Source organism: Manis pentadactyla, chromosome 16, assembly GCF_030020395.1.
Source record: "Manis pentadactyla isolate mManPen7 chromosome 16, mManPen7.hap1, whole genome shotgun sequence".
NCBI lineage: Eukaryota > Metazoa > Chordata > Mammalia > Pholidota > Manidae > Manis > Manis pentadactyla.
Window position 1 is genome coordinate 23,087,868 of NC_080034.1, and position 19,459 is coordinate 23,107,326.

Sequence of the window (19,459 nt, forward strand, 5' to 3'; positions counted from 1 at the left end):
CATGTCAACTGATAGGAAAATTCCCAATCCTTCATTTCCCAGCAACAACACATGTCATAATCAAGTTCCAAGTACTCAGTTTAAGTACTTTGGATGTTCATTCCTATATTATATATTCAATTCCCTACACTGAGAAGGGAATTGATCCCTGAGCACATCACTTTATTTTACTAGTTGTCAGGAACTGTATCTGGAATCTTAATGTATCCTGAAATTATTTACTATTCTATGACACTGTGGTTAATAATTTTGTTGCTTCCATATAGCAACCATGAGTAAAGATTGCTGGAGCTCCTGAGGCTGATTCAACCCATTCCCACATCCCAGGCACTTTTTGGAGTGTTGTGAAAAGAAGGAATTCAATACCTGTATAGGAGGACTGGAAATAAATTGTTTGCCTATAGATATTTTACAGAGTAGATTAGAAATAATTTGGAGTTATTTAGGAAAGAAATCAGAGTTTTGGAATTTGATTTCAAAAAATGAAATGTTTATTATTTTTTCATAAGATCTTTTGAACTTAAGAACTTTTATTAAAACAATCCAAGGTTGGCTAGATAAACTTACAAAACCATTGGTGAATCTCTACTTCTAATAACTTATAAATAATATATGTTATAATATATCACTTAACCTCTTTGGTTTCAGGGTCTTCATCTACACTATTAAACATTCTTTGCAATACTACAAACTCTACATTGTTGTGATTCAGATGTTTCTGCATATTAAAATTCATCTCTCAGATACTAGGAGTATAAAATACATGTTAAGGGATCAATTAAATTGTTGAAATATAATTTTAAAACTTGATGTCTTAAGAATGTAAACTTACATCCTTTGTAACTATAAAGTTTGTCCCCAAGATGGTCCCCTTAAAGTTATGGTAAGCAGATGGTATATTTTCTGGGACAATGCCATTTTTCTTTTGTGACCATCTTCCTTTGAACATGGCATTATTCAGCCAAGCATAAAACCTCTCTTAGTAAGTCTCAGTAATCAAGACTTCTCAGGAGATTCTATGAATGAAAGAGTTCTTTATTTCCTTATTTAAGCAAGACCTGAGCTGACAAATCCTATCAATGTACTTTTAACATTTAAGAAATCATCTGCAGTGAAAATTCTTCTCTTTGTCTTTATATTTTCTGCTCTTTAGGATTATAATTCCACCAAGAATTTTCAAAATTTTTCATAGATGTATTTGTAATACTTAGTTGGAGTAGGTATCAAGAATTTTGTATCTGAAGTATAATGTTACTAGTATTATAAGATTGGTTTATTAATATGATCTCCATCTTCAGGCAACATTTATTAAGAATCTACTGTTGTAGATCTGTGTATCTTGACTGAGAAAGCATTTGGATATTTTCTTTAAAACTCTACACTGACCATATTCTTGACTTAACATTGACTGCTTCCTTCTCCTTTGCATTATTGCCAGTGAAAAATTTCAGATTTGTAGGACACTTGAGCCAACTACACTATACTGGAACTGTAGGCAGAGCATTTCAACTAAAGTTCCATAAGTTTTACTTGTCATTACTATTCTCAAAATATGAGATTGTTTTTAAATGCAAATACATTATCCCAAAGATATATTTTAGCTTAATTTTTTTTCCTAGGGAAATATCAAATCCTATGTCTCAAAAAGTCCTAAAATTAGAAATGTTATTCTTTAAAAACAGTTTCTGTGATAAGATATGTTATTCCTTAAGGATAGTATTTGCAGTACAGAGCTGTGTATGATTACTATAACATCAAATTAGAAAGTAGAGCAACAAAAATTCAATTAATCAATAAAATGTGAGTCTACCTAACAATTTTTTTTATTGAAGTATCATTGATATGCTATCTTATGTTGGTTTCAAGTATACAACACAGTGGTTCAACAGTTACCTATATTATTAAATCTTCACCCCCTCTTCTGCAGTTACTATCTATCAAAGTAAAAAAGATGTTACAGAATTATTGACTATATTCTCCATGCTGTACTACTGTCCCCATGACCAACTTATATTATTATTGCAAATTATTGTGCCACTTTATCCCCCTCACCTACCTGCTACTCACCCCAACCTCAACCTTGGTAATCTTTAGTCACTTCTCAGTGTCTGTGAGTCTACTATTTTGTTCCTTCTATTTTGCTTTGTTTTTATATTCCACAATTAAGTGAAATCATAGGGTATTTGTCTTTCTCCACCTGGCTTAATTCCCTGAGCATAATACCCTCTAGATCCATCCATGTTGTTACAATGGAAGTATTTATTTTATTTTAATGGCTGAATAATATTCCATTCTGTATATATACCACATCTTCTTTATCCATTCATCTATTGATGGACACTTAGGTTGCTTCCATATCTTAGCTATTGCAAATAGTACAATGATAAACATAGGGCACATATATATCTTTTCAAATCTGGAATTTTGTTTTCTTCAGATAAATACCTAGGAATGGAATTACTGGATCAAATGGTATTTCTAATTTTAGCTTTTTGAGGAACCTCCATACTGCTTTCTATAACAATTGCCCCAATTTACATTCCCACCAACAGTGTAGGAGAGTTCCCATTTCTCTGCATCCTCGCCAGAATTTATTCTTTCTTCTCTTTTGGATAGTGTCCATCCTACCAAGTGTTAGGTGATACCTCACTGTGGTTTTAATTTGCATTTGTCTACATACCAATCAATTTTTATGTAGTACATATTTAAGGATTAATAACCTGGATATAGCAAAAGGTATTTAATATGTATGTTGACAATAATAGTGTGAATATAAAAAAGGTGTACTTTATATGTAGGCAAGAATTAGTAATCTGTATACAATAAAAAGAATGTCGAGGCTGGATAGAATCTTACAGATCTTATGGGTCAAACATTTTTTAGATGAGAGGGAAAAGCCAAGTTAGGGAAAGTGACAGCCTCAAAATCAAATAATTTATTATGTTAGAACTGAAACTAGATTCTCATCTGACATCTTCTTTACTGCTTTGTCCAGGACACCAAAAAGATGGCTTATTGAATTCATAAAATTATAGAATGAAAAATCAAAAGTTGGTCTCACTGACTAGTAGGTTAGTCATATACTCTGCACCTAACATTCAAATGCCAGTAAGTTTTTAGCTGGTCATTTATCACTGAAGGAAGGTAAATGGGCAAATTGCTTCTGAATGTGTAAACCAAGATATAGCATTTATGTTAAACAAGGAGATAAATTTTTCTTTATTTTCTTCAGAAATCTCAGTGCTTAATCATCAAGGTTCTAACTACAGAAATATCCAGAAAAGGTGTTATTGATAGTCATCTGTATAATAATGATAAAAATAATTAGCATGTATTGAGTGAGTACTCTGCTAAACATCTTCCATGTACTAGTTCACTATTCGTTCAATAGCCATATGAGGAACTCTGTTAGTAAACAAGTTGTTGATGCATTTACTTATTCACTCATTCATTCAACATGCTTTCAAAGAAATGTGTACTGGAAAACTTTTTGTCTTTAAGGTATAATAAGGGACGGAAATATATTAACTAAAGATGAAGACATAGTGTTATTATTTCAGTGGACTCAGATCACACTTTCCAAAAAAACTACCGTTTTCTTTCCAAGACAAGAAAATTCTTGACAATCATATATAGATTGTCAAAACTCTCACTTCTATTCAACTCATCTTTATCTATCCTTATGCCAGTATCAGAAGTAGAAAAAGTAAAATTCAGAGACACATATTTCCCCTGAAATATTTGTGTATAAAATAACAAAAATATACAGAGATGGAAATTATTAGGGGGACTTACATGTTGTAACTCACCAATAGTTTTTGTTGTTCAGTTGAATCAAAGATAAATATATTATGTATTTCATGCTTACCTTTTTGTCTCCTTACTTTTCTGATTTTATAGTATGAAATTTTCTATGTAATGTATAATTATGAATCCCTTTTCTAAATTAAATAATGTCTTATGTTGAAATCATGTCTAGGTCCTTAAACATAATTTCTTTTCCTAGAAGAAAAATCTGCTGGTCCTTATTTTCACTATTCTTCTTTTGTTAGTTAATGTAGTGTCGCTGTGCTTAAGCGTGAGGTATTATTTTACCCACATATTCTGAATGTCAGAATATCTTGTTGCCAGTCAACATTTTTATAACCCTTTCATATGTTTTGCATATTCTAAAGAATATTGATATAAATGATTGTCAAGATGTTTTTGCTATGTCTAAGGATGGTATAATAATGATACCTTGGAGGAGTAAAATATAGGTGAGTGACAAAAATCTAGACTTCTTCAAGATTTATTTCATTTGTGAAGAATTTTTCTGTGTTCTGGCATCTGAGTCAGGATTAAGATATCATTTAGAGGAATTCCTTCTCAGGTTGCAGTGTTGTAAATGATATGTGAATGGCATGGAGTAAATACTTTGGGATAATAAATAAGTTGATAATCACTTTTGTAAGAGTTCTCAGAAAAGGTTATGCAGAGGATTTGACAGAGCAAGTTCCATGATGGCAGGGCATGGGGCCCAGCTACTTGGGTCCCACAAATCCTGCTCAATGCTTGACCTACATTAGGACACATGAAATATAAGATACACATGAAGGAAACCATCAAAGTACAGACTTGGAAATAGTAGTTGAGACCTCCTGGGAGAAAAATTCTTACATAAATTATTCCCGCAATTAGTATTCATGTTCTGTCCTACTTCACTAGGAATACTGCATATCCTGAGAGTGTACTCTTCCAAATAGAAGAGATCTGAGAGTAACTTTTTTAAAGAATAAGACATTTCCAATCCCAAATAGATCCGATTCTCTCTGGTAGCATTTCCTTAACCCAACAACTCCTAAAAACTCCCAGATGAAAAGCACTTGACATTTGGGTCAACAGTTTGCCTTTTTACGTTAATGGATTTTACCACTCATTGATCATCCTTTCCAACTGAGCCCAGATAAGACCTCAGAAACTGGTTTAACAGTGTTCGAAGCAGCCACTGTGTATCAATTAAACCTGAGTTGAAATCTCTGCCATTCTTGAAATAATTCATTTCTTGTAAGAGAATAATCTTACTGATGTATGATTCAAGGTAAATTATAAATATATAAACATAGTTGTGAGTTTTTGTTACTGTGTGATCATTTCATCAAATTTAAGATTCTTACCATGAGTTGTCCCCTCTAGAGAAAGATGAATTGTGGTAGTAAGCTTGTAGACTTAAGAGAATACAGGGAAATAAATAATATGATTTCAATTGATGAAATATTAAACATATGGGCTCAAATTCCATTTTATTATGTAAAATAAATAAACTCTCCAGCCTTTCAAAAGTAAATTTTCTTAGAATGTAGTTTATAATTTGTGGTACACAGAGCCCCAGTCTTTCCATAGTTACTCCTAATTACCTTAGAGGGGGAAAATGAGATACATTGTGGTTTAATTGACTTTTCTCGATAACTAATGAGATTGTGCTTTTCTTCATATCTTTCTTGGTCTTTTGGGTATAATTTTAAATGCTTGGCCAAGTTTGTGTTTTCAACAGCTTTAGTGAACTATAATTAACATACCATACAATCACAAATTTAAAGTTGGCAATTCTTGAGTTTGAGTATATTCACAGCTGTGTGCAACCACTACCACAATCAGGTTTAGAACATTTAGAACAATCATTTAATCACCTCAGGAAGAAACCCTGTACCTTTAACAATTATCTCCCTATCCTACCATTCCCCCCAGCCCTAAGCACCCACTGATCTACCCTCTGTCTCTATAGATTGCCTAATCTAGACATTATATATGAATGAAACCATATAATACATGATTTTTCATAACTTGCTTCTTTCACTTAGCATGAGATTCTAAAGGTTTATTCATTATGTAGCATAGATCAGCCCTTCATTTATTTTTATGACTAATATTCCATTGTACAGATACATCACATTTTGTTTATTCATCAGTTGATGGTCATTTGGCTACCAGTCACCTTTTCGTTGTTATGAATAATGCTGCTATAAAAATACATGTACAATTTTCTGAGTGAATATATGTTTTTGTTTCTCTTGACTCTATTCCCAGGGTTGGACATGTGGAGTAATTTGGTAATTGTTTGTTTAATTGCTTGAGGAGATGCTAAACTGTTTTCCAAAGTGAGTGTATCATTTACATTACTATCAGCAGTGTGTGTGTGCTCCTAGTTCTCCATTCTTATTGGCATTTTGTATTTTATGACTTTTTGATTATTGCTATCCTGCTGAGTATGAAGGGATTTCTCACTGAAGTTTTGACTTGTATTTCACTGATGATTAATAATGTTAAGCATCTGTTTATGTGCTTATTGGCCATTTGTATATCTTCATTGGGAAAATGTCTATTTAGATCCTTTACCTATTTTTAAGTGGATTATTTGATGTTTTTTTATTACTGAATTATAAGAATTTATATATATATTTTGGATACAATTCCCTTATCAGATACATGCTTTGCAAATGTTTTCTCCCATTTTATAGGTTGTTCTATAATGTACAAAACAAAAGCTTTAATTTTTTTCTTTTGTTTTTCATGCTATTCATGTCATATCTAAAAATATTTTGCCAAATTCAAGGTCATGAAAATCTACTCCTATATTTTCTTCTAGGAGTTTTATGATTTTACCTTTACATGTAGATATTTGATCCATTTTGAGTTTATGTTTAAACATGATAAGAGGTAAGAGTTCAACTTCATTATTTTGAAATTGTCCCAGCACTATTTGTTGAAGTGACTATTATTTCCCCATTGAATGATCTTAGAACCCTTGTTCAAAATCATCCAATCATACATGTGTGGGTTTGCTTCTGGACTCTCACTTCTATTCAACTCATCTTTATCTATCCTTATGCCAGTATCAGATTTGATTGCTGTAGCTTTGTAGTAAGTTTTAAAATCAAAAGTGTGAGTCTCCCAGCTTTGTTTTTCTTTTCCTGGAATGTTTTGACTATTCAGATTTATGTGTTTGAGGATCAGCTTTTCCATTTCTGAAAAAAAGGGCTATTGGAATTTGATAGTGATTGCCTTGAATCTATATATTGATTTGGAGAGTGTTGGCTTCTTAACAATATTGTTTTCCAGTCCATGAACATGGTATGTTTTACCATTTACTTAAATCTTTAATTTCTTTTTATAAGTGAAGAGCAAAATGTTGTATTTGAATACATTCCAAGGGAGGAGTGGGCCAGAGTCAAGGTAGACAAAGGCCAGATCTTTAATCTTTAAACAATGTTTTCTAGTTTCCAGAGGGTAAGTTTTACACTTCTTTCATTAAATTTATCCCAGAGTGTTTTATTCTTTCTGATGGTATTTTAAAAAGAGTGTTTTCCTAATTTCATTTTCAAATTGTTCACAGCAAGTATATAGAAACACAGTTAATTTTTATGTTTGATCCTGTGTCCTGTATCTGTACTGAACTTCCTTATTAGTTTTCACAGTTATTTTAGTAGATTCCTCAGGGTTTTACACAGATCATGTCATCTGCAGATAAAGTTTTACTTCTTTCTTCACAATGTAGACACATTTTATTTCTTTTTCTTGCCTGATTACTCCGGTTAGAACCTCCAATACTATGTTGAATAAAAGTAGTGATGCCAGACATCCATTTTACTTGATTATAGGGGAAAAGCATTCAGCCTTTCTCCATTATGTAAGATGTTATTTTTTGGATATTTGAGGGCTTTTTTTTAGGTTTTATTATGTTGGAGAAGCAACCTTCTATTTGTAATTTATTGAGTGTTCTTACCATGAAAGGTTAGATGTTGTCAAATACTCTTCTACATCTATTAGGATGACTATGTGATTTTTATTTTTTATATCCTATGATATGATTATTAAATTACATTAATTGCTAAGCAGGTGGTAAACCAACCTTGCATTCCTAGGGTAAATGGAATCATTTCTTGCTTGGTCATTAAGCATATTTCTTTTAATATGTTGCTGGGCTTGGTTTGCTAGTGTTTTTTGAGGATTTTTTTTTTTTTGGTCCATATTCATTAGAGATATTGGTCTGTAGTTTTCTTGTGGTATCTTTGGTTAGGTTATCAGTGTAATACTGGCTTCATATAATGAGTTGATAAGTATTCCATATTATTTACTTTTTTTGGAAGAGTTTGTGAAGAATTGGTATTAGTTATTTAAATATTTGGTAGAATAAAGCAGTGAAGCTAGCTAGGTAAGGACCTTTCTTTGGGAGTAGTTTTTGATTACTAGTTCAGTCTCCTCAGTTGATTTACATTTACTCAGATTCTTTCTCTCTTTTTTTGGTCAAATGGTGTGCCTACTTTTCTTTTGGGTATCTATATTTAATAGATTTTCAGGGTTTCTTTGTATATTCTGGATTCCAAGGCTTAGTTGGATATATGCATTTCAGTTATCTTCTCCCAGTTTTTTATGGTCTTGGTTGTGTATTTTGATAAACAAAGTTTTTAATATTAATTTAACCCAAATTGTTTTTATTTTATTTCATGATTAGTCTCCTTTTAGTCCTTGTTATAAAATTTGCCTATTCCAAGGTTATGAAAATGTTCTTATATGGTATATTCTAGAAAATTTATTATTTTACCTTTCACCTTCAGAAAGGTATTCAGAACACATTGACTTGGAATTGTTTTTTAATTATGATGGCAGAAAGGGATCAATATTCTTTTTTTTTAATATGGATATCCAACTGATTTATGCTGGCTATTGAGAAAGTTATTCCTGCTCCTCTGCTTTGTAATATTGACTTTGTTAAATACTAATTGACTTTTTTCTTCTGCAATATACTTCTGGGCCTTTTAATTTTCTATTGGTCTATTTTTGTACAGATAACATATGGTCTTGTATACTGTGGTTTCATGATAAATCTTCATATACAATGCCTATTCTCAAACACTGGTGTGTTTCTTGGACCTTGCCTTTACTACTCTTAACCCTGTTAATTTTCATACAACTTTCCATATCAAATAGTAAATTGATACAAAATATATATATAAACAAACCTAATAGAATTTGGTTGGAATTTTACTGACTTGATAGATTTTATTGAAGAGAGCTATTGTCTTCACAGTGTTAAATTTTCCAGTTCATGAAGATAGTGTAGCAATTATTATTTTTATTTTCTTTTTTTAATCTTAATAATATTTCATATCTTTCTGTTTAGACATCTTTCACATTTTCTAAGACTTATTCTTATTTGATGCTATAGTTAAAAAACAAGTTCAAAATTTTATGTCTATCTTCTTTGCTGGTGAATTGAAATAGACATATGTATAAGTGTAATGTATGGCAATAATGACATCAGGGATAGAAGGCTATGTAAAAAAACTTGTTAAGTTTTTACTAATTAGTAAAATTACTAGTTTTTTATGGATCAGTTACTTTTTTACTAATTTACTACCCAAACCAAATACTGTTTAGAATTCCCTATTAAATTAAGCTCCCAAACATAAGTTTTCTTTGTCTTATCAATTCCTTATAGATTTATTTTTTCTTTATTTAAAATACCTTCATGGATCATTTCTTTAGGTCTCAATTTCATTATTGGGTTTCCATGTGCACATAATTAAACTTTGTGTTTCTTTTTTCTCCTGTTGATCTGTCTCATGCCAGTTTGATTCTTAGACCAGCTAGAACCTTGTAGGGTAAAGGAAATTTTCCTTCTCAACAGTGTGATGAACATATTCTGAAAATAGTTACTTGTGATGGTTATGCAACCTTGTGAATATACTAAAGACCACTGAGTTGTAGGCTTTAATTTTTGCATTGAATTTCCTGGTATGTAAATTATATCTCATCAAAAAATGTGGAAAAAGTTAACAATATTAAACACCTTCTCAATAAATAATAAAAAAATCTAAGTAGAAACAGGGAAACATTTGACATAATCCAAAATCCATTCTAAATAAGGTTTCTCAACAAACTAGGAATAGAAGGGAGTATCTATAACTTTGTAAAGGGCATCTAATAAAAGCCTACATATGACATTATATTTACTAGCAAAAGACTGTTTTCCTCCTAAGACCATAAACAAGATATTTCTTTTATTCAACATAAATTGAAGGTTCACCTGTAGTAAGACAAAAATTACAGATAAAGGGAATCAAAATTAGAAATGAAGAAACAACACTGGTTATCTCAATAGAAAAAAACTGAAGAAAGCTACAAGATCTAATGAATGAGTTTCGGAAAGTGGGAAGGTAAAATACCACTACAAGAAATCGATTTTATTTCTTTACACATAACAAAAAAATCAGAAAATTGAAAGTAAAAATTCATTGTCATTAGCAACAGCATCAAAATATGAATACATAGGTGCAAGACTTGTACACTGGATACTACAAATTATTGCGGACAGAAATTTAGAAAGCACAAAGTCAATGATAATGTGTTGGACAACTTAATGTTAAGATATTTCTCCCAAAGTGCATCTGTAGGCTCAGTACAATCACAATAAAAATCCCAAGAATATTTTTCATAACAAATGACAAGCTGATTCTAAAATTCATATGGAAATTCCAAGAGCCTAGCATAGCCAAAACAATTTGAAAAGAAATAAGGATAGGGAATTATCCCTACCTGATTTTAAGACATATGAAGTTATAGTAATTGGTAGTTTGACATTAGTATAAAGTTAAACATATAGATCAATGGAACAGAATAAAGTGTTTAACAACAGACAACTGATTTCTGACAAAGGTATAAAGGCAATTTGGTGGTGAAAGGATAATCTTTTCAAAAATGGTGATGCTAGAAAAATTGGATATCTACATAAATAAAGAAACAGAGCTATTATCCATGCAAAGATTAAATCAGATGAGGAGAAAATGTTTTTTTTAACTTTGTTTTTGGCAAATAATTCTTTAGGCACCAAAAGAATACTCCATAAAAGAAAAAATAATAAGATACATTTTAAAAACTACTTTTGCTTTTTGAAAGACACAATGGAATAAAAAGACAAGCCATGGAAGGAAAGAAAATACTTGCAAATCATATATCTGTGAAGTACTTTATCCGAGTTTTATAAAGAACATCAACTGAGTAACAAGAAAAGAACCAACCCCAATCAAAAGAATGAGAAGATTTGAGCAGATACTTTATCATTGAAGATATGTCTATTCGAATGACAAAAGTTTTAAGTCTGACTATACCAGAATGGTGAAGATGGAGAAGTACTGGAAATCTTATGAACTGCTGATGGAAATGTAAAATGGCATAATCATTTTGGAAAGCAGTTTGGTATTTTCTTAAAGCTTGGAACATATACCTACATTTGATCCACTCCTAGAAATAAAAGCATATATCTATACAAAGATTTGTACACAGTTGGTCACAAAAGCTTTATTTGTAATAGCTCAAACTGAATGTAACACAAATATCCATCTACAGGTGAGTGTTTTAACAAATCATGGTATATCCATGATGGCACACCATCACTAATAGAAAAAGAATGAGCTATTGATACACACAACGTGGATGAATCTCAAAGTAATTATGCTGTGTGAAATAAGCCATGATAACCTAATAAAGAAGAAAAATATATGATGATTTCCATTGATTCAGAAGCAACAGTTAATAAAATTATCCAATGTAATATTAATAATAATAAAATTTCTTAAATAAAAATAGGGCATTTTCTAACTCTATTAAGGGTATATTGTAAAAATCCATAGTTAATGTCAAATTAAATGATACAATTTTGAGGGTTTTGAATGTTTTCCCCAGAGGTCAGAAATAGGAAAAGCATGTCTATTATCACCATTTCTATTCAGCAATATACCAGAGCTTTAGTCTGTGCATTAAATCAATAAAAAGAAAAAATATAGGTATAGATAGTAGAAATAAAAATCTGAAATTATTTTTATGCTCAGGTGGCATGATTACATACCTAGAAAATCCAATAGAGTTAAAAACTATTATAATTAATAAATGAATTAGCACAGTGTTAAAATGTAACATTCATTTACTTCTGTATATTAGCAACACAGAAAAAGCAAATCTTAAATTTCCACTTACACTAGCATAAAAATCTCAATTTCCTAGCTATGAAGTTATGTGATATTTCCAAATTAAATATGCAAAACATTGTTGAAAGAGATTAAAGAACTCTGAAATTGCTGGAGCTACATGCCATATTTATGTTTGAGGATATGGCATCTTACCTCAATTCTCTTTAAATCTATCTGTAGATTTGATGCAATGTTGATAAAATCTTTCCTTTAGGTGTCTCTCACCAGTGTAGTTCATTAGAGAACCACAACTTTGAGTCCTGCCAACACCCCTTCCTCCCTTCAGTCCTATGGGCCTACAGGGAATGGGGATTCTTATGTTGCTAACTTCTGGCTTCACACATTATCTGGCCTTGCAACTCTTCTTTTGATTATATAATCAACCTCTATGTTACATTCATTTTGTTTGAAATGTCTGCAGTGGTTTCCCCTTTTCTGATTAATACCTGACATATATGCTTAGAAAAATAACAAAACTCCAGCACAACCTTACATATTTTTTAAAATGTGGTTGATTTTGGCTCAATGTACATTTCAGCCCAAAAAACAAGTGGGTGAGAGATCTGTCATTAGATTAGCTATGCATTCTCCAACCTAAATAGATGCAAACACACTTATCAAAACTATTTAGAACAAAGGCTCAGAGAATGCTAACACTGAGAAGTATACTAGCAAAATTCTGGTTCAATATCCTCATTCTGCCAAGTGAGGAATCTTGAACAAACTAGGTTAAGGAGTTTGTCCCAAATTAAAGAAACCACACCAAGTCTTGATTGTAATCTTTCATTTCTAATCCAATCTGTTTTCCTTTTGGCCAACTCCTTCAAAGAATAGTCTAGTTGAAAGAGTACTTGAAGAATTAAGGCCAGTAGTTGGCATTACGAAGTAATATTAGAAGTATTTAAGTAATAGTAGTGTAGCTTCTGTGAACTTCAAGGGTCTTAAAGTAAAATAGAATGAATTTAGACTGTGTCTTCATGGCCACTGTGACTAAAATATCTTTGAATAATGTTCACAGGTCAAAGATCTTTCCTGTATGGAATGTTCCTTCCCCGAATAGCAACTGTCCAATTTTGAGCACAGATAGCTTTCTCTGTTTCAGTTCAGTGAGGCTGATAGAGCTGCTATGCCTCACAGAAGCCACTAAAATTAGGTTAAATGTTTTAAAATAGTATTTTGGTGATTGTGTAGATACTTCTTTTCAGACAGACTTAAGATCTTACTCATGTTTAGATGATAAGTGACAAAGGAACAAAATGGCCATGTGTTTAATGTAGAAGGCATTTGAACATGAGCAATAATATGAGAGCTCTCAGCCTCTCTGTCTCTGTCTCTCTTTCATATTTTTTCATTCAATTATTTTACACAGATTTGTTGAGAGTCATCATTTTGCATAAATCTTGATGCTCTGAGAAATACAAGGTATCAGAGACTATGTATTTGGAATTCTTACTCTCTAGAAAAAGACATAAACAAAAGTAAATATTGCAAGAATGTAATATATAACAAAAGAAAATTAACCATATTTTGAACCTTTTAAGAAAAAATAATTATGTATAAATTGCTAATCTATAAAGAACAAGTGAGGAGTAAATGAACTGTTTTTACTAAGACAAAAAAGTTGGGAAATTAATAGAATGAATAGTTTTTGATCTTCTCTTCATTGTAAACACTGCTTCTTCAATCCCTGGAATCATTTTTTATGAGTTTTTGCACACCTGAAATATTAATTTGAAATCGGAAGTCTAGGTTACTAGACTCTTGGTATCTAGAAAGAAAAGAACCACAGTTGATAGCTGTTAAGGCAAAGATGTAATAGAAAAAGTTAATGAGTTTATACTTTTTGTTTCTGCTATCAATTATAAATCCATGTGGGTAGGCAGGAGATTTTTCTCATCTATGGTTTCTCTTAATTTTGCATAAAAATAACAGAATGTTTTGGGCCCCACAATTCAACAAGAAACAACTTGTTAAATTTGAGATTATTAACCTTTAAAATAAAACTTGCAGTTATTTTTTCAGCAAAAATGGGTTTATTCAGAAATAGCAGAGATTTAAAATTTGGTATAAGCAAGCTATGTCATAACCATAGGCAAGTTCAGAAAACAAAGGAGAGAAATGCTCTTTCATAAAGCAAAGGATGGATTTGGGAAGCATTTCATAGACCTGAAAGTCTATTGGAGGAAACTAGGAGTTCCAAGTATCATAGCTTCTCATTGGCTGAGTTCTGAGAGCCTTTCATTGGTAGAGCTGTTGCTGGGGGATGTGGAACCCCTTCCTCTTGATGTGTCGTAAAGTAGTAGCTATAAAAGGGTGTCCTCTGGCAAGGTCTCTGTCTTCCTTCTCCGGGGTCTGTAATTGAAGGGTGGTCGGGTGTGAGATTTCCCAGTTTGGGCCTCCCAGTACCATGTCAGTGAGGTGACTTTTATTATTAATTTTCACAAAATTCTCCATATCTCTTTTCATAACTATCCTTTTAAAGTTGATTTTTTAGTTTGGATTCATTATTATCTTCTTATGTGTTTGGGAAAATTGAAAATTCCTTTTCATGGTAATTAAAATCATAAAATAATTTCCTAGCAAACTTAAGTGGAAGATCTTGCTCCTGGAGGGGGCATTCTCAGTGGTCCACTGTGGACTTATTCTCCCTGTTTCTTGACCAACAAGGAGTAAACACATCTTGTGCATTTCTACTATGAAAGATGGTGTGTTAATGATAAAACTACAATTGTAGACCCCAAACCACTAATTATGTACTAATTTTCTTCTGTATTATTTAACAAGAATTATTAAGTAAAGAGAAAGTGAAATAGGATAAAATATTTTCTTCTATGTGCACAGTGATACTAGGTTTTGCTTTGATGTCTACAGTCTAGGTTTTTCTTTTTAGATCCACAAAATCCCTAGTCCAAAACATTGTAATATGTGATCTTCAATGTGGACCTTGTGCTATAGAAAGGAAAATACTGCTCAGAAGTCATATAAAAACTATCTCCTTATAATTTTTATGGCATCTATCCTACTGGTTTTTCACATAATTTTTTGCATGTCTTTTTTTTTTTTTTTGAGGGTATCTCTCATATTTATTGATCAAATGGTTGTTAACAACAATAAAATTCTGTATAGGGGAGTCAATGCTCAATGCACAATCATTAATCCACCACAAGCCTAATTTTCGTCAGTCTCCAATCTTCTGAAGCATAACGAACAAGTTCTTACATGGAGAACAAATTCTTACATAGTGAATAAGTTACATGGTGAACAGTACAAGGGCAGTCATCATAGAAACTTTCGGTTTTGCTCATGCATTATGAACTATAAACAGTCAGTTCAAATATGAATACTCATTTGATTTTTATACTTGATTTATATGTGGATACCACATTTCTCTCTATATTATTATTATTTTTAATAAAATGCTGAAGTGGTAGGTAGATATAAGATAAAGGTAGAAAACATAGTTTAGTGTTGTAAGAGAGCAAATGTAGATGATCAGGTGTGTGCCTGTAGACTACGTGTTAATCCAAGCTAGACAAGGGCAATAAAACATCCACGTATGCAGAAGATTTCTCTCAGAACAGGGGGGTGAGGTTCTAAGCCTCACCTCTGTTGATCCCCAATTTCTCACCTGATGCCCCCCCTGCGACTGTGCCTGTCTTAGGTTGTTCCTCCCTTGAGGAATCTTACCCATCTCTGGCTAACCAGTCATCTTCTGGGCCCATACAGGGAAATGTAAAGTTGGTAAGTGAGAGAGAAGCCTTATTGTTTGAAAAGGTTAGCTTTTTACTTCTTTGCATATTTATGCCCTGTGGCTTCTACGCCCAGCATTTGTCTTGAGGTATCTTTACCACTTGGAAGAATTATGATACTCGGTAAATTTGATATGAGGCACAAATTCTATTTAAGGGTTGTAATTAGGAAGGAAGAAGAAAAGCTATAGAAGTACCAGGCAGAAGAAAACATGGGAAGATTGATTATTTCTTTGACATATCTTCTTGTAGAGTAACTTCAGCATGTATAGGTTTTAAACTACTAATTAAATTGCGCACACACATTAACATAATAGGAGTATAGTTACATAACCAAAGCATACCTGTAATTACCAGCCATCTCCAGTGAAACCAAGAAAACCAGTTAGGCACCTTAGGCATTTGTGAAAACTTATCTATGTTATGGTGGATATTGTCCAACTGAACTTGAACAGTCTGAGAGAAATCAGACAAATTAAAGCAACCCATTCCTGGGGACTGCTCACATCCCATATGTTCTTTTAACAGTAAATAGTCTGTAGTTGTAAGATTTTGGAGTGCTACAATTTGCACTTCTCCTAATTCTTGGTTGAGGTCCAACAGTATAGATCCAGTCAAATTTGTTGTTTTACTGTATGTACAGGCCAGCTTAGATATCTCCTTCTTCATTCCCATGGCAAGTCCAGGTGCATCTACACCTGTAGCAGTGTGTGGGTTTTTTTGATGATCATCTTCTGGCGTGAGTCTTCCAGAGAGTGCTGATGTTGGAAGTTCTTTTTCATATCGTATCTTAGTTCATTTTCAGGGTAGCCAAATTAGGCTTTGATCCTCTGCATGTCTTTTCATAAATAATTTGTGTTTCTCAAGGCAGTGAGGTCTTTTTATGTTTCTACAATATCTGAAATGTCTACAAGGTGATCACAGAACAGTGGTCCATGAATCCAAATGTCCCTAAATTATCTAGTTGCCTATGATCTGAAAATCTTTATATCTGTAAAACAAAAGTAATTGAAATGTATTTTCATATCCAAACGATAAATTCTGAGAGGAATAGTCTAGTGCCACTTTGTGATGCAGATTCTGTAGGATGTATTTAACATGTCAAATATGTTAAATTTTTTACCCACAGTAAAAGGCTGAGGTGATGTGTACCTGTTCAGAAAAATCTGTGGTTTCCATGTTCTCCATGGGATTAGACCTGAAGTCACAAGTGTCCTATGTAAATTAGCAGTAATGTTGTTATTTTGTGGTTTGTTTCTTCAGATTTAATAGGCGAAATACCCCAAATGAATTTCTAATTCATATCAGTCTTTGGAGGAAGGTGACAGTGTAGCGCTTTGTCATATCTTTGGAAAGGAACAGAGTGGAAAATCAACGAAAGGCCTTTCTTCTCTGCTCTTTTCTTATACAAGAGTTCTGATAAAAAAGAAGGTACCCAATAAATTATTTTTAACAGGATTTGAAAGTTAGAATCAGTGACTCAACTGGTATATCACAAATCCTACTTCAGGGGATAGACCTTTCTTCAAAGTACAAGTAAACTAGATAAGGTAATTTACAGACACATCAGTATACTGTTATTATTTATGTTCATATACATTTTAAACAAAAATGATATTGATTATGAAATCACCTGAGTACTTTGGATCTCCATACTTTTTTGTGCAAATTTAAATATTCTCAATGGTAATTTTAGTCTAAAGTTCTACTGTTTTTAAGTACAAATTCCTGAAATTTACCTAGTAATCTTGATTTTAAATATATTCTGTACATAAAAAGAAACTGTAAGAAATTAAAAATTCTCTTTCTTCTAGGTACAAAAATAATATTTAAAATACCACATATCACCCATTACATAAATTTCTTGATTGGTTTTTGGCTTTTTCCTACTGGTTTTTTTTCTATTCATATCGCCATTATAAAGTTGATATGGTTTTCCTGTTAAACAAATAACCCTCCCCACTCCCCAACTCTCTGTTAGGCTAGAAGAAGACCAATATTAAGCCAATATGGAGAGAAATAGATATGAGAATTACTGGAAAGAATGTCACTGTGAGTGAGTCCCATTGCAGTCTTTCCTAATACAAATGCCACATTTGGCTTTAATATTTTGCTTGGTTCAATTTGGTTTTCTGTGAGATCCATTAAAGTTTATATCAATACATTGATACCTAAGCTACATTGAGTTGAAGGTCTGCTACTCAAAAGAAATTAAACAAACTGCAACTCAGAAATTCCATTTGAAGGGTGTTGGAGGATCCCTTGAAGATATATAATAAATGAAAACAGTTTGAGTATTATTAATATTTTAATCGTGTTAACTTGGACAAGTTTTTTTTTTTAACTTTTCTGGGCTTTAGCTTTCTCACTTTTAAAATAAGGAAGTGGAAATAAACTTGTTTTCTTTGCAACTATAAATTGATTGAACTAATATTTATTTATGATTGTATTTATTTTTTAAATAGAATTTATATTTTGAAGCAGTTTTAGGTTCACAGCAAAACTGAGCAGAAAGTCTCCATATATGCCTTGATCCCACATGTGCTCAGCCTCTGCTATCAGTATCTGGCACCAGAGTGATGTACATTGATGCATTATTATTATTACCCAAAGTCAATACTTTATGTTAGACTTCACTCTTTGTGTTATGCCTTCTCTGGGTTTTAACAAATGTATAATAATGTATTTCCACCATTATGGTATCATACAGATTAGTTCCACTGTCCTAAAAATCCTCTGTGCTCTGCCTGTTCATCTCTTCCTCCCCACTAACCCCTGGCAACTATTGCTTCTTCTACTGTTTCCATAGTTTTGTTTTTTTCATATTTGCATTCCATTATGAATATCACGTCTAAGGGAAACAGCTACACTTTTACTTATAAGTTATCTAGGTCAGGAATTTGGGACCTCATCTAAGAAGAGCAGCAAGGTAAAGAGGATGGATTAGGTGTCCTAAAGGGTGCACCAGCAGCAAATATATAAATATATATATCAGACAAAATAAGAATGTTCCTTTTGTCACAAGAAGGATGTAGGGTGATACAAAGCACTCCTACCACTCTGATCCCCGCACACATACATAGACAAAAATGTGCAGCTCGAGTTCAGGCAAATATAAATGCTTAAAAATGTTGTAAAACAAACGATAGTGTCTCTTTTTCTTCCTGGAAGCAATTCAGTAGCCATGACTCTCAAAATCTCATGGAAATATTTTTATCTCCCCCTATTTTTTTCCTACACCTACTGACTTCTCCTAATAACGTCCTAGAGTTTGCACAGTGATTCAAAGTGCTTCACGGCCACAGAAAGCACGACACAGGGTCACACCAAGCATTTCAGTAACACCCCGCCTTTACCTGCCAAGCCGGAGCTGCCGTCGGGGAAGCCTGCAGTTTGATTCCATAGAATTCTTCAAAACCAGCCGTTACTTTGCACTTTTGCCACGGTTTTCTCTGAGCTTCTGCTTTGCCACGAAGTCTGTTTTTTCAGTACCGTGACATGTATCAGATTTAGGTTTCTCACTGGCTATTTGAGTCTAAATTGTTTAATACAAGATGCCCAGTTCATAACTGTCATATGAAATTATATTCTTGAGTGTAGTAATTATTTGTGTTGACCTGACAAATGCATATTTTCCCTGTAGGCGATGTAAATGGGAAGCCAAATTATAAGGAATTTTCCTTATGAGCAAAGAATAAGAACGGG